Here is a 13,545-nt window from a genome sequence, read left to right on the forward strand (position 1 = left end):
TGTTTTGGAAGATTGTATGCTTCTAGGAATTTGTTCATTTCACCCAGGTTGTCCAATTTGTTGGCATATAGTTGTTCATAGTATTTTCTTACAATCCTTTGTATTTCTGTGGAGTCAGTTGTTAATTTCTCATCTTTAATTTTTATTTATTTAGGTCCTTTTTCTTTGTTTCTTGGTAAGTCTAGCTAAAGGGTCATCAATCTTGTGGGGTTTTTTTTCCCAAAAAACCAGCTCTAGGTTTCATTGATCTTTTGTATTTTTTTTTTTTTTTTTACTCTATGTCATTTATTTCTGCTTTGATCTTTATTATTTCCTGCTTTCTGCTTACTCTGGGCTTTTTTTGTTTTTTATCTAGTTCTTTTAGGTGTAAGGTTAGATTGATTATTTGAGATTTTTTTTTTTTTTCTTCCTGAGGTAGGCCTGTAATGCTATAAACTTCCTTCTCAAGACTGCCTTTGCTGTGTCCCATGGATTTCTATTTGCTTTGCGCTCATTTTTACTTATTTCCAAGTAATTCTTTATTTGTTTCTTGATTTCTTTGGTAACTCAGTTATTTTTTTTTAACTTTACCATGAGTTTATTTTGTATAGTGGGATTGTTGGTGGTATTTCTCATTTTTATACTTCTCTGTCTTTTCCATTTTTTATTGTTTAATAACATGCTATTTAGCCTCCATATGTTTGAGAGTTTTTTGGTGTGTTTTTTTTTTAAATATATCTTTATTGATTTCAGAGAGAGGAAGGCAGAGGGAGAGAGAGAGAGAAACATCAATGAGAGAGTCATTGATCGGCTGTGTCCTGCACACCCTCGACTAGAGATTGAGCAGGGAACCTGGGCATGTGCCATGTCCAGGAATAACACCGTGATCTTCTGGATCCTAAGTTGGTGCTCAACTGCTTAGCCATGCCTGGCTGGGCGAGAGTTTTTTTCTTATTGTAGTTGATTTGTAGTGTCATGTCTTTGTGACCTGAGAAGATGCTTGATATGATTTCAGTCTTCATGAACTTGTTAAGGCTTATTTTGTATCCTAACATGTGGTCTATCTTTGAGAGTATTGTATGTGCACTTGAGAATAACGAATGTTCTGAGGCTTTGGGATGAATTATTATGTAAATATAAATTAAATCCATCTGATCCTGTGAGTCATATAAAGCTGCTGTTTCCTTGTTGATTTTTGTCAGGAAAATATATCCAGTGATGACAGTAGGGTGTAAAAGTCCTCTACTATGACTGTATTGCTGCCCATCTCTCCCTCGAAGTCCACCATGTATTTTTTTTATATATTTAGGTGCTCCTATATGGGTACATGTATGTTTTACAGGCTTATGTGCTCTTGTTGGATAAACCCCTTAAGTATTAGGCAGTGGATTACTTTATCTCTTTTATGGCCTTTATTTTAAATTTATTGCATCAGATATGAATATTACTACCCCAGCTTTTTTGTTGATACATAAATTTGCATGGAATTTTTTTTTTTTCATACCTTCACTTTCAGCCTTTGGGAGTCTTTTGTTCTGAGGTGGGTATGCTGTAGACAGCATATATATGGGTCATGTTTTCTTTTCCATTCAGCTACCCTATATCTTTTGATTGGAGCATTTAATCCATCTACACTTAAGGTTATTATTGATAGGTACTAATTTATTGCCATTTTTTCTTTATACATGTGTTCCTCCTTATATATTTCTTCTTCTTAAAGCAGTCCCTTTCTTGCAGTGCTGGTGTGGTGGTACTGAACTCCTTTAGCCTTTTTTGGAGGTCTGGGAAGCTCTTTATTTTGCCTTCAGTTTTAAATGATAGCCTTACTGGATAGAGTAGTCTTGGGTTCAGGTCCTTGCCTTTCATTACTTTGAATACTTCATACCAGTCCCTTCTGGCCTGAAGTGTTTCTGTTGGAAAAATCAGCTGACGGTCTTATGGGAGCTCCCTTGTAGTTATCTAACTGTTTCTCTCTTGCTGCTTTTAACATTTTCTCTTTCTCTTTAACCCCTGCCATTTTAATTATGATTTGTTTTGGTGTGGGTCTCTTTGGGTTTGTCTTGATTGGGATTCTTTGTCTTTTCTGAACTTGTGTACCTTTTTTCTTCACCAGATTATGAAAATTTTATGTCATTATTTCTTCAAACAGGTCTTCTATTCCTTGCTCACTTTCGTCTCCTTATGGCACACCTATGATGCGGATAGTTTTGGGTTTCAAGTTGTCTCAAAGTTCCCTTAAACTATCCTCATTTTTAAATTTTTTTTTTACTTTTTGTTGCTCTGATTGGGTGTTTTTTTCTATCTTTTCTCCAAATCATTGACTCAGTCCTCTGTCTCATCCAGCTTACTTTTCATTCCTTTCAGTGTATTCTCCATGTCAGGTATGATATTCACATTTATGCCTGGATCTTTCTATGTCTTTTTTATGCTGATATAGTTCCCATTAAGTTTCTTTAGTTTCTATTAAGTTCTTTGTAGTTCTAACTCAGTTTCTTCAGCATCCTTATAATCATTACTTTGAATTCTATGTCTGATAAATTGCTTGCTTCTACTTCTTTAGTTCTTTTTCTAGACGTTCCTTCTTTTCTTTCATTTGGGGTTTTTTGTTGTTGTTTGTGTGTTTGTTTTTATTTTTTTTTGTTTCTTTTCTGTTGTTCAAAATATTACAGATCTGCTTTTTTCTCCCCATTGAAAACTTCCACCCCACCCACCCTCCTCCCCAGTCTCTCATCAGACCATTGTTTGTGTCCTTGGGTTATGCAGATAACCATATAAATTATTTGGTTAATCTATCCCCCCTCACACACACACCCTTGTTCCCTCTGAGATTCTACAGTCTTATCCATGCGTCCCTGTCATTGAATCATTTCTGTTCATCGGTTTATTAAGTTCTTTAGATTCCACATATAAGTGAGATCATGTGATGTTTGTCTTTCTCTGCCTGGCTTATTTCACTTAGCATAATACTCTCCAGGTCCATCCGTACTGCCCCAAAGGGTACAAGATCCTTCTTCTTTACAGCTGCATAGTATTCCATGGTGTAAATGCCCCACAGCTTTTTTATCCACTCATCTACTGATGGGCATTTGGGCTATTTCCAGATCTTAGCTGTTGAAAATTGCACTGCTATGAACATAAGGGTGCATATGTTCTTTCTGATTAGTGTTTTAGGATTCTTAAGATATATTCCTAGAAGTGGGATCACTGGGTCAAAAGGCAGCTCCATTTTTAATTTTTTTGAGGGTTGTCCATACTGTTTTCCATAGTGACTGCACCAGTCTACATTCCCACCAGCAGTGTACCAGGGTTTTTCTTTCTCCACATCCTTGCGAGCACATGTCATTTGTTGATTTGCTGATGGTAGCCATTCTTACAGATGTGAAGTGATACTCCATTGTGGGTTTAATTTGCATCTCTGATGATTAGCAACGTTGAGCATTTTTTCATGTATCTCTTGGCCATCTGTATGTCCTCTTTGGAGAGGTGTTTATTCAGGCCCTTTGCCCATTTTGTAATTGGGTTGTTTGTCTTCCTTTTGGTGAGTTGTATGAGTTCTTTGTACACTTTGGAAATTAGCCCCTTTTCAGATGCATCCTTGGCAAATATATTCTCTCATACCGTGGGGTACCTTTGTACTTTGAGGCTGATTTCTTTTCCTGTGCAGAAGCATTTTAGTTTGATGGAGTCCTATTTTTGATTTTTGATTTTGTTTCTCTTGCCCTAGGGGATGTATCAATGAAAATTCCACTACATGAGATGTCTGTGACTTTACTGTCTATGTTTTCTTCCAGGATCTTTATGGTTTTGTGACTTATATTTAAATCTTCTATCCATTTTGAGTTTATTTTTGTGTATGGTGTAAATTGGTGGTCTAGTTTCATTTTTTTGCTTATAGCTGTCCAATTTTCCCAGCACCATTTATTGAAGGGACTGTCTTTATTCCTTTGTGTGTTCTTGCTTCCTTTGTCAAATATTAATTCACCATAATGACGTGGGTCTATTTCTGGGGTCTCTGCTCTGTCCTGTTGATCTATATGCCTGTTATTGTACTAATACCAGGCTCTTTTCTATTAAAATGGCTTTGTAGTATAGTCTGATATCTGGTAAAGTGATCCCTCCTACTGTGTTCTTCTTTCTCATGATGGCTGCAGCTATTCAGAGTCTTTTTTGGTTCCATACAAATCTGTGGAATATTGGTCTGCCCCTGTGAAATATGCTGTTGGTATTTTAATAGGAATTGCACTGACTCTATACATTGCTTTGGGTAATATGGACATTTCAATAATATTAACTCTTCCAATCCATGAACATGGTATATTCTTCCACTTGTTTATATCTTCCTCTCTCTTATTTCAGGGTCCTATATTTTCCCTAGTACAGGTCTTTTACATCCTTGGTTAAGTTTAGTCCTAGGTATCATATTTTCTTAGTTGCAATGGTAAATGGTATTATTTTATTAGTTTCTCTTTCTGAAAGTTCAATATTGGTGTATAAGAATGCCACCGATTTCTGGATGTTGATTTTGTATCCAGCTACCCTGTTGAATTCGTTTATCAAATCTAGTAGTACTTTGATGGAGTCTTTAGGGTTTTCTATGTACAATATCATGTCATCTGCAAATAATGACAGTTTTACTTCCTCCTTTCCAGTTTGGATACCTTTTATGTTTTCTTCCTGTCTGATGGCTGTGGGAAGGACTTCCACTACTATGTTGAATAAGAGTGGTGAAAGTGGACACCCCTGTCTTGTTCCTGTTTTTAAGGGAAATGGTTTTAGTTTTTGACCATTGAGTATGATGTTGGTTGTAGGTTTGTTGTATATGGCCTTTATTATGTTGAGATATGATCCCTCTATTCCCACTGTGCTGAGAGTTTTTTATCAGAAGTGGGTGCCAGATTTTGTCAAATGCGTTTTCTGCATCTATTGATATGATCATATGATTTTGGTCCGTTTTGTTTATGTGATGTATCACATTTATTGATTTGAAGATATTATACCACCCTTGCATCCCCAGAATAAATCCCACTTGGTCATGATGTATGATCTTTTTAATGTATTGCTGAATCCGGTTTGCTAGTATTTTGTTGAGAATTTTAGCATCTAGGTTTATCAGGGATATTGACCTGCAATTTTCTTTCTTTATAGTGTCTTTATCTGGTTTTGGGATTAGGATGATACTGGCCTCATAAAAAGAGTTTGGGAAATTTCCCTCCTCTTGAATTTTCTGGAACAGTTTGAATAGAATAGGTGTTAATTCTTCTTTGAATGTTTGGTAAAACTCTCCTGTAAATCCATCTTGTCCAGGACTTTTGTTTGCTGGGAGTTTTTTGATTATTGCTTCATTTTCATTAGTTGTTATCGGCCTATTCAGGTTTTCTGCCTCTTCTTGATTCAGCTTTGGAAGATTGTATGTTTCTAGGAGTTTGTCCATTTCACCCATGTTGTCCAGTTTATTGACATATAGTTGCTCATAGTATTTTCTTACTATCCTTTGTATATCTGTTGGGTCAGTTGTCTTATTGCCTCTTTCATTTCTGATTTTACTTATTTGGGTCCTTTCTCTTTGTTTCTGGGTGAGTCTGGCTAAAGGTGCATCAATCTTATTTATCTTTTCAAAGAACCTGCTGTTGGTTTCATTGTTTTTTTGTATTGTCTTTTTAGTCGCCATGTCATCAATTTCTGCTCTGATCTTTATTATTTCTTTCCTTCTACTTCCTCCAGGCTTTTCTTGTTGTTCTCATTCTAGTTCTTTTAGTTGTTGTGTTAGATGGTTTAGTAGAGCTTTTTCTTGTTTCTTGAGGTAGGCCTGTAATGCTATGAACTTTCCTCTTAGGAATGCTTTTGCTGTGTCCCATAGATTTTTGAGCTGTTGTCAGTTCATTTTTGTTTATTTCCAGGAAGTGTTTGTTTTCTTCTTGATCTTCCTGATAAACCATTCATTGTTTAATAACCTGTTATTTAGCCTCAATGTGTTTGAATATTTTTGAGTTTTTTTATAGTGGTTGATTTCTAGTTTCAGGGCTTTGTGATCTGAGAAGATTTTGGATATGATTTCAATCTTCTTGAATTTGTAGAGACTTGCCTTGTGCCCTCACATGTGGTCTGTTTTCTAGAATGTTCCATGTGCACTTGAAAAGAATGTGTATTCCCCTTCTTTGGGATGAAATGTTCTGTAAATATCAATTAAATCCATTAGATCTAGTGTGTCATTTAAGGTTTGTGTTTCCCTGTTGATTTTTTGTCTTGATCTGTACAATTATGACAGTGGGGTATTGACATCCACAACTATGATTGTGTTGCTGTAAATCTCCCCCTTAAAGTCCATGAAAAGCCTTTTTTATATATTTAGGTGCTCCTATTTTGGGTACATATATATTTATAAGTGTTATTTCCTCCTCCTGGATTGATCCCTTTATTATTATGTAGTAACCATCTTTGTCTCTTGTTATGTGTCTTATTTTGAAGTCTTTTTTGTCAGAAATAAGTATTGTTACTCCAGCTTTTCTTTTGTTTCCATTTGTATGGAGTATTTTTTTCCATCGCTTCACTTTTAGCGTTTGTGAATCTTTTGCTCTCAGGTGGGTCTCTTGTAGACAGCATATATTTGGATCCTGCTTTCTTATCCATTCAACTATCTTATGTCTTTTGATTTGACCATTTTTTTTCATTTACATTTAAGGTTACTATTGATATATACTTATTTAATGCCATTTCCCCCCTTTTTGCTGATGTACCTTTCTCTCACTATTTCTTCTTTTTCTTAGAGCAGTTATTTTAGCATTTCTTGCAATGCTGGTTTCATGGAACTGAACTCCTTTAGCCTTCTTTTGTTTGGGAAGGTATTTTACCTTCAATTTTAAATGATAATATTGCTGGATAAAGCAGTCTTGGCTGCATGTTCTTGCTTTTCATTACTTTGAGAACTTTTTGCCAGTCCCTTCTGGACTGAAGAGTTTCTGTTGAGAAATCAGCTGTCAGCCTTATGGGGGTTCCCTTGTAGGTCACTGCTTGTCTCTTTCTTGCAGACCTTAATATTCTCTCTTTGTCCTGAACATTTGCCATTTTAATTATGATGTGTCTTGGAGTGGTTCTTTTTGGATCCCTCTTGTTTGGAACCCCCTGTGCTTCCTGAACTTGTGTGGCTTTCTCCCTTGCCAGCCTAAGGAAGTTTTCTATCATTATTTCCTCCACCAAGTTCTCTATCCCTTGTTCTCTTTCCTCCCTTTCTACCACCCCTCTGATGCGAATGTTGTTTCACTGCATGTTGTCCCAAAGCTCCCTTAGACTGTCCTCATTCTTTGTACGTGTTTTTTCTTTCTGCTATTCTGATTGAGATTTTTTTTCTACCCTATCTTCTAAGTCACGCATTGTATCCTCTTCTTCATTGAGCCTGGTTTTATTTCCTTCCAGCATTTTCTTTATATCAGATATAGTATTCTTCATTTTTGTGTTATTCTTATTTATGTTTCCTCTACCTTTCCATTAAGTGTCTTGTTGTTCTCATTAATTTCCTGAGCAGCTTTATAACCATTACTCTGAACTCTATTTCTGATAAGTTGCTTAACTCCACCTAATCCAGGTCTTTTTCTGGTGATTTTTCCTTTTCTTTAGTTTGGGGGCTGTTTCTCTGTCTCCCCATTTTAGTGGCTCTAAGTGTTTGTACCTGTATATTTGATATATTTGCTGTTTCTCAGTCTTTTGGGGTGAGATTTTGTAGTGTATGTCCAGTGGAGCCCAGAGATGCGTTTTCCTTATATTTCTGAGCTACTTACTCTAGGCGTGTCCTTCTTGTGGGTATCCCTTTTGTGGATTCTTTAGGCTCTCCTGTTTTGATTGGGTTTAGATTGTTATTGACCCGTTCTTGGGAGGACTCTCCTCTCAGGTTGGCTAACTCTGTGGCTCAGCCTCAACCATGTTGTGTGAGGTATGGTACAGGTGCTGGCAGGGAAAGACAATACACAACCAAACTGCCAGGAAACAAGCTATATCTTACGGAATATCTTAACAATCATTATGAAAACATCCCAAGTAAAAGAATTGGAGGAGTGAAGGGAGAATACAAATGTGAAAGAAAAATAAAATGAGAGAGACAGAAAAGGATATTACTGTTAATAATATTGAAAATTAAAACATAATAATTAGGTGTGTGCTCCTTGGCTGCTCCTTGGGCAGTGGCCTACTGATTTCCTTCTCCTTTGTTCCCAGGTCTAACCCATCTCTTCCTTTTCCTGCACCTCAGGTGGAGTCACTGCCAAGATGCCGATTTTCATGAAAATTTTTACATGAAAGGCTATCACTCTTGAGGTTTAACAATAGAAAATGTAAAGGACAAGATCCAGAATAAGGAAGGAATTACTCCTGATCAGCAAAGACTGATCTTTGCTGGCAAGCAACTGGAAGATGGATGTACTTTGTCTGACTACAACATTCAAAAGGACTCCACTCTTCATATTGTGCTGAGACTTTGTGGTGGTGCTAAGAAAAGGAAGAAGAAGTCTTACACCACTCCCAAGAAGAATAAGCATAAGAGAAATAAAGTTAAGCTGGCTGTCCTGAAATACTACAAAGTGGATGAGATTGGCAAAATCAGCCACCTTCGTCGGGAGTGCCCTTCAGATGAATGTGGTGCTGGAGTTTTTATGGCCAGCCCCTTTGACAGACATTATTGTGGCAAATGTTGTCTGACCTATTACTTCAACAAACTAGAAGACAGGTAATTGTATATGGGTTAATAAAAGTCATGGCCCTGAGGGCATGGCTCAATGGTTGAGCATTGACCTAGGATCCAGGCAATCGGGGTTCAATTCCTGGTCAGGGCACATGCCTGGGTTGTGAGCTTGATCCCCAGTTGGGGGCATGCAGGAGGCAGCCAATCAATGACTCTCTCATCATTGATGTTTCTCTCTCTCTCTCTCTCTCCCTTTCTCTCTCTGAAATCAGTAGATATATTTTAAAAAATAAATAAATTAATTAATTAAATAAATAAAAGACATGAACTAACAAATAATAATAAATAATAAAATAAAAAGTAAAAAATAGAGAAGCTACTGTGACATAAAAGGGTTATAGAAGATTCTGAAAGAAAGGCACACAAAAAATTAAGGGTAGAGCATAGGAATAGGAAAATAGTTGAAAAATAAAAAAAATACAATAAAGAGAAAAACAAAAACAAATGAAAAATACAGGAAGACAGAAGGGAGAAAAAGAAAAGAAAGAAAGAAGAAATAAAGAAAAAAAAGTTTTGCCAATGGAACAAGGAGAGAGAGAGATAAAGCAAGGGAAGGGAGGGAGTCCAATAAGAGATATGGGGGAAACAATAGAGAAAATTAGTAAACTTATAGGTTATAATGATAATGTCCCAGCAATTAAGCAGAACATATCAATAAAATCTTGACAATAGAAAAAAGACAAAGCAAAACAAAGCAAAAAGCAAAACAAAACAAGTAAAGCTAAACAAAAATTTTTAAAAAGTCAATTAAAAATTTTTTTTTAAATTTAAAATTAAAAAGAATTTTTTTTTTCTCTCTTTTTTCTAAAAAAAAAAAAGTTAATCGAGTGAGCTTCATCTGGGCAGCTTATGTTGTCTGAGGCTCACTGTTTTGTATGCTGATTTTGGTTCTCCTGGGAGGTCCTTGTGTATCAGCCAATGTCAGGAGCTGTCTAGGTTTGGTGCTGGTATTCTTTGGTAGTTGGCTGATCTGAGACTCTCTGTAGGCCATCTCGACTTGTCAACTATTTTGCCTCCCCCTTGTGGCTCCTTGGTCTTACTCCAGTGTCTTCTGAAGAGTCTTTAGGGTTCAGGCTGGCTAGTGCAGCTCGGGATATTTCTCCCTTTAATTAGAGGTTTCCGTGTCAGGCACTCACTCTGGGGAAGGTAGTCTCTGCTTCAAAGCTCGCTCCTCAGTCCCTACCCTGTCCTCTGATTCTAGTTCCCCATGCACTGGCCTGCTGCAAGTTCAGATTGACATCAGTCTGTTGCCTTTTCTGAATGGGCCATTTCAGCAGCCTGGGCTCAGTGAGTTTGATTTAAAAAAAAAAAAAAAATCTGTAGAGCACTTTGCATGCCCAACCCCCAGTAAAGGTTTTAAGGTTTTCCTCCAGTTCCCAAACAATTGTCCTTGAGAGACTTATTCATATATTGTCATCCTCTGAGCTGTTTTCCCTTCCCCCTCAGGACTGTGCCTTGTGGGGGATATCTGGGGATTTAGTGAGCTGAACCAGCTCCTTTCCTCTTGAGAGTGGTGCTTAGTCTGCCAGAGAGGAAGACTTGCTCCATCTCTCCTTTCCCAGATCTGGTTGGCTGGGTGCACGCAGTGTTTATTTCAAATTCTTCACTATGCAGCCACAAATCCCAGCTTTCACTGGTCTGTCTCCCCAGTGCAAGCCAGGAAGGTGGACACTCATTCAGCAATCAAAAGTCATAATTGCACAAAGCAACACAGAGACAGAGAACCCACCCTGTGAGGTCTCATTGCCCCTGTGCCTTGGTATCAAGCAGGAGGGGTCACATAGTCAGCCCCACTCAGCTCCCCTGCACAACTGATCTCAGTAAAGCTGAGGCAACTCCTTGCACCCTATCTCATCTCCTCACAGCGCAGGTAAAAAAAAAAAAAAATGGCAGCTCTGGCAGCTTGAGTCCCGATCTGCCATTCTGGTGGCTCTGGACCCTCTCTGGTGGCAGGAGGGCTCTCATTTCCTTCCCCACACCAGACAGATCAAATGCTTTCTGGGGTTCTACACAATACCTTACAGGAAGGCAGAGGCTCCCTGTATGTGGTTGCTCAGTGCAGCCCTCTGGCTCTTTTTTATTCGGGAGCCACACACTGTTGCACAGCCTTTCCCATGGTCAGTAACTGGGTAGAAAGAGACCTGTGCCTTCTGCTGCCATTAAGCGCATTGTTTCACTTGTAGACACAGTCTCCTCCTCGCAAGCATAGTGTTCCCCTGGGTCCCTCTGCTCTCTGTGCACGGGCTCTTCTTCCCTTCTCCTGGGCTCCAGGTATGAGATCCCAGTTTTTGGATGCCAGTCCACACTCCCAAGAGGAGGGGGCTTTGCAGCCTCTAGCCCTAGGGCCTCAGAGCCCAGCATAGGCTTCAGGGGGGACTCTTTTTTTCTATGCCCCCCTCTGTTACCAGACTCTATGATGTTTCTCTAGTGCTCCCTGCTCAAAATATGTCCATTCAGGTATATTTCTCTGGTTTTTACATGCTGGTTACCCAGTATTTTAATGGTAAATCAAGTCCCTGGCTGGGAGTAAAGGTGCTCCTCCTTCCATCTTCCCAGATCTGGGCGTTGTTTCTTTGTCTTCTCATTTTAACTGTCTCTTTGTGTTTGTTTCTATGTAATAGATTGAACTGCTATGACTCTCAGTCTTTGTGGAGTGGCCTTATGTAGTAAGTGCCCTGTGGGACCCAGTGATGTAGTCTCCTTGATCTCTTGAGCTACATGCTCTAGAAATGTCCCTTTAGTGGGTTTTTTGGGGTCTTCTGTTGTAATTGGATCTTGACTGTCATAGGTGATATCTCCCCTCAGGTTGGCTGACTGTGGGGCTCAACCTTGACCATGTTGTGCTAGCTGTTGTACAGGTGTGCAGCCCAGGTTGAAGTTGTTCTAAATGCATTTCCACATTCATCCCCAGGAAGTCTTGTATCAAATCAAGGCAGGTACTCAGGTCTTTCTGTCTTTTTCATTCTTAATCCTACCCTAAAGATCTGTTAAATGTCATTGTTCCCTTGATTTAATCATCAAAATACCTTAAGAATTTTAGTTCATATTCATCTTACTGATTCTGGACATTTAGAATAGCATAATCCATTCTAATATCAGTTCTTCGAGACTTAGTTCTGACATTAGCTAGAAAGATAGGCAGAAACCAGTTCACAAAGTCTTTGGATGTGATTCTAAAGGGGTTGGAATTTATTCCCTGGGAATTATAGTGAAACTAAAGGGAAAATATTGACTATTTTAAGAAGGAGAGTGATATGGTCATATTTGAGTGTCTAAGAGATGAGCTGGGGGCAGGTAAGATTGAGGGCAATGACATCACTTAAGTATGCAGGCAGACAAGAAATGAGTCTGAACTAAAAACAGTGACATCGTGAATGTAAAAAGGAGGAAGTACATGAAATATAATCAAAGGATTCAACTGAGCTTAATGACCAATTGATTACAAAGGCTGAGAGGAGAAAGGAATCTAGCATAAGTTTCTGTCTTGAGAGACTAGGTAAAAGGCAATGCCAAAGACTAGGTAACCTAGGAGATAGCATAGGTTTTGAGAAAATGTCTAGATTTAGCATTAGATTCTTAAAATTTGAGGTGCTTGTGAAACATCTGAATGAATCTGCATGTAGGAAATTGGTTATATGGGCATTGGCAATCTGGAAGGTGATCTGAGTTTGCAATATAAGACTAGAAGTCATGGAGTGATGGTTAAAGACATGAGAGAAATTTATTTACCTTGGGGAGGATTTTAAATGAAAAAGAGTTTGAGTACTGGGCCCAATTTAACAACATGCAAGACATTAGCAGAGAATGTAAAGCCTACAAAGAACACTCCAGAAAATTAGTCAGAGAGCTAAGAACTAGACTTGTATCAGGAAAAAAGTAATAGTCACATGAACACAAGGGGAAAAGTAAAGTTTCAAGATGAGAACAATAATTCTCAAAGGCACATGTTCATAAATTTCATTTGAGCAATTTTTAAATATTAAAATTGTGGTAAAAACTAAATGTGCATCAATAACCAAAGGGTCATATGAATTGCAGCATATGTACACAATGGAATACTATATCCAAAATATTCCTGAGAGAGTTCACCAAATGTAAACACTGGTTATCTCTGCATATTGGGAGGCATTTTTAGGATGTTTTCTTGTAATGTTTACATTTTCTATGATAAGCAAGTATCTTTATCTTCAAAAAGAAAAAGAATAAAATATGTCATGGACAACAATATTAAATGGAGCAGATAGGTCAAGTAAGATAAGATCTGAAAATGCCCATTATATTTAGCTAAAAAGAAATCATTAGTATCCTTTGCTAATGCAATTTCAATTAAATATTAAGGGTGAAAGCCAAATGAGAGTGTGTTAAAGAGGTGAGAATGTAGAGACATAGGGTCGACTTATTTCAGATGGAAAGTAAAGAGATAAGAAGGTAACCATAATGACAGATGCAGAATTAAAGAAAAGGATGTTTTTTGTTGTTTGTTTCTATTATAGAATAATAGAACATATTCATAGGGTCACAAGAAACATAAGTTATAAAGAGAAAGTTTTAAGAAAATAGGAAAGAGACAGAATAATGGATATGGAAAAATCATAGAGGAAACAGAGAGAAATCAGCCCCAGGTAGAAGATGCATATTCTTGAAAGAGCAGAGTCAAAAAAGTTAAGAAAGGGTATGGGTTCAGGGTTTTTTTGGGGGTAGGGGTGGGGAGAAAGATAAAAGGTAGAAAGTTTTTTAAGTACTTTTCACATTATAGCCTTCACTTTCATGCAAAGGTAAGTGCCAAGGTCATCTGCTCTGATTAAGGCAGGTTGACATAGCATAGGAGTTTTGAGATC

General features: G+C 37.7%; 1 protein-coding gene and 1 pseudogene across 2 annotated transcripts in view; one reads left to right on the forward strand and one right to left on the reverse strand.

Moving 5' to 3' along the window:
- LOC308550923 (ubiquitin-ribosomal protein eS31 fusion protein pseudogene) overlaps positions 1–8,696 on the forward strand; it is a 1,162,334-nt pseudogene extending 1,153,638 nt beyond the window's left edge. Inside the window, exon 3 of the transcript in view lies at positions 8,313–8,696. The product of the transcript in view is annotated as a ubiquitin-ribosomal protein eS31 fusion protein pseudogene (transcript). The remainder of the gene's footprint in view (positions 1–8,312) is intronic.
- LOC308551646 (uncharacterized protein) overlaps positions 1–13,545 on the reverse strand; it is a gene marked incomplete at its 3' end in the record, with an annotated part of 55,438 nt that overhangs the window by 5,628 nt on the left and 36,265 nt on the right. The window lies entirely within an intron of this gene.

This window comes from Miniopterus schreibersii, assembly GCF_964146895.1.
Source record: "Miniopterus schreibersii genome assembly, chromosome: X".
Classification (NCBI taxonomy): domain Eukaryota; kingdom Metazoa; phylum Chordata; class Mammalia; order Chiroptera; family Miniopteridae; genus Miniopterus; species Miniopterus schreibersii.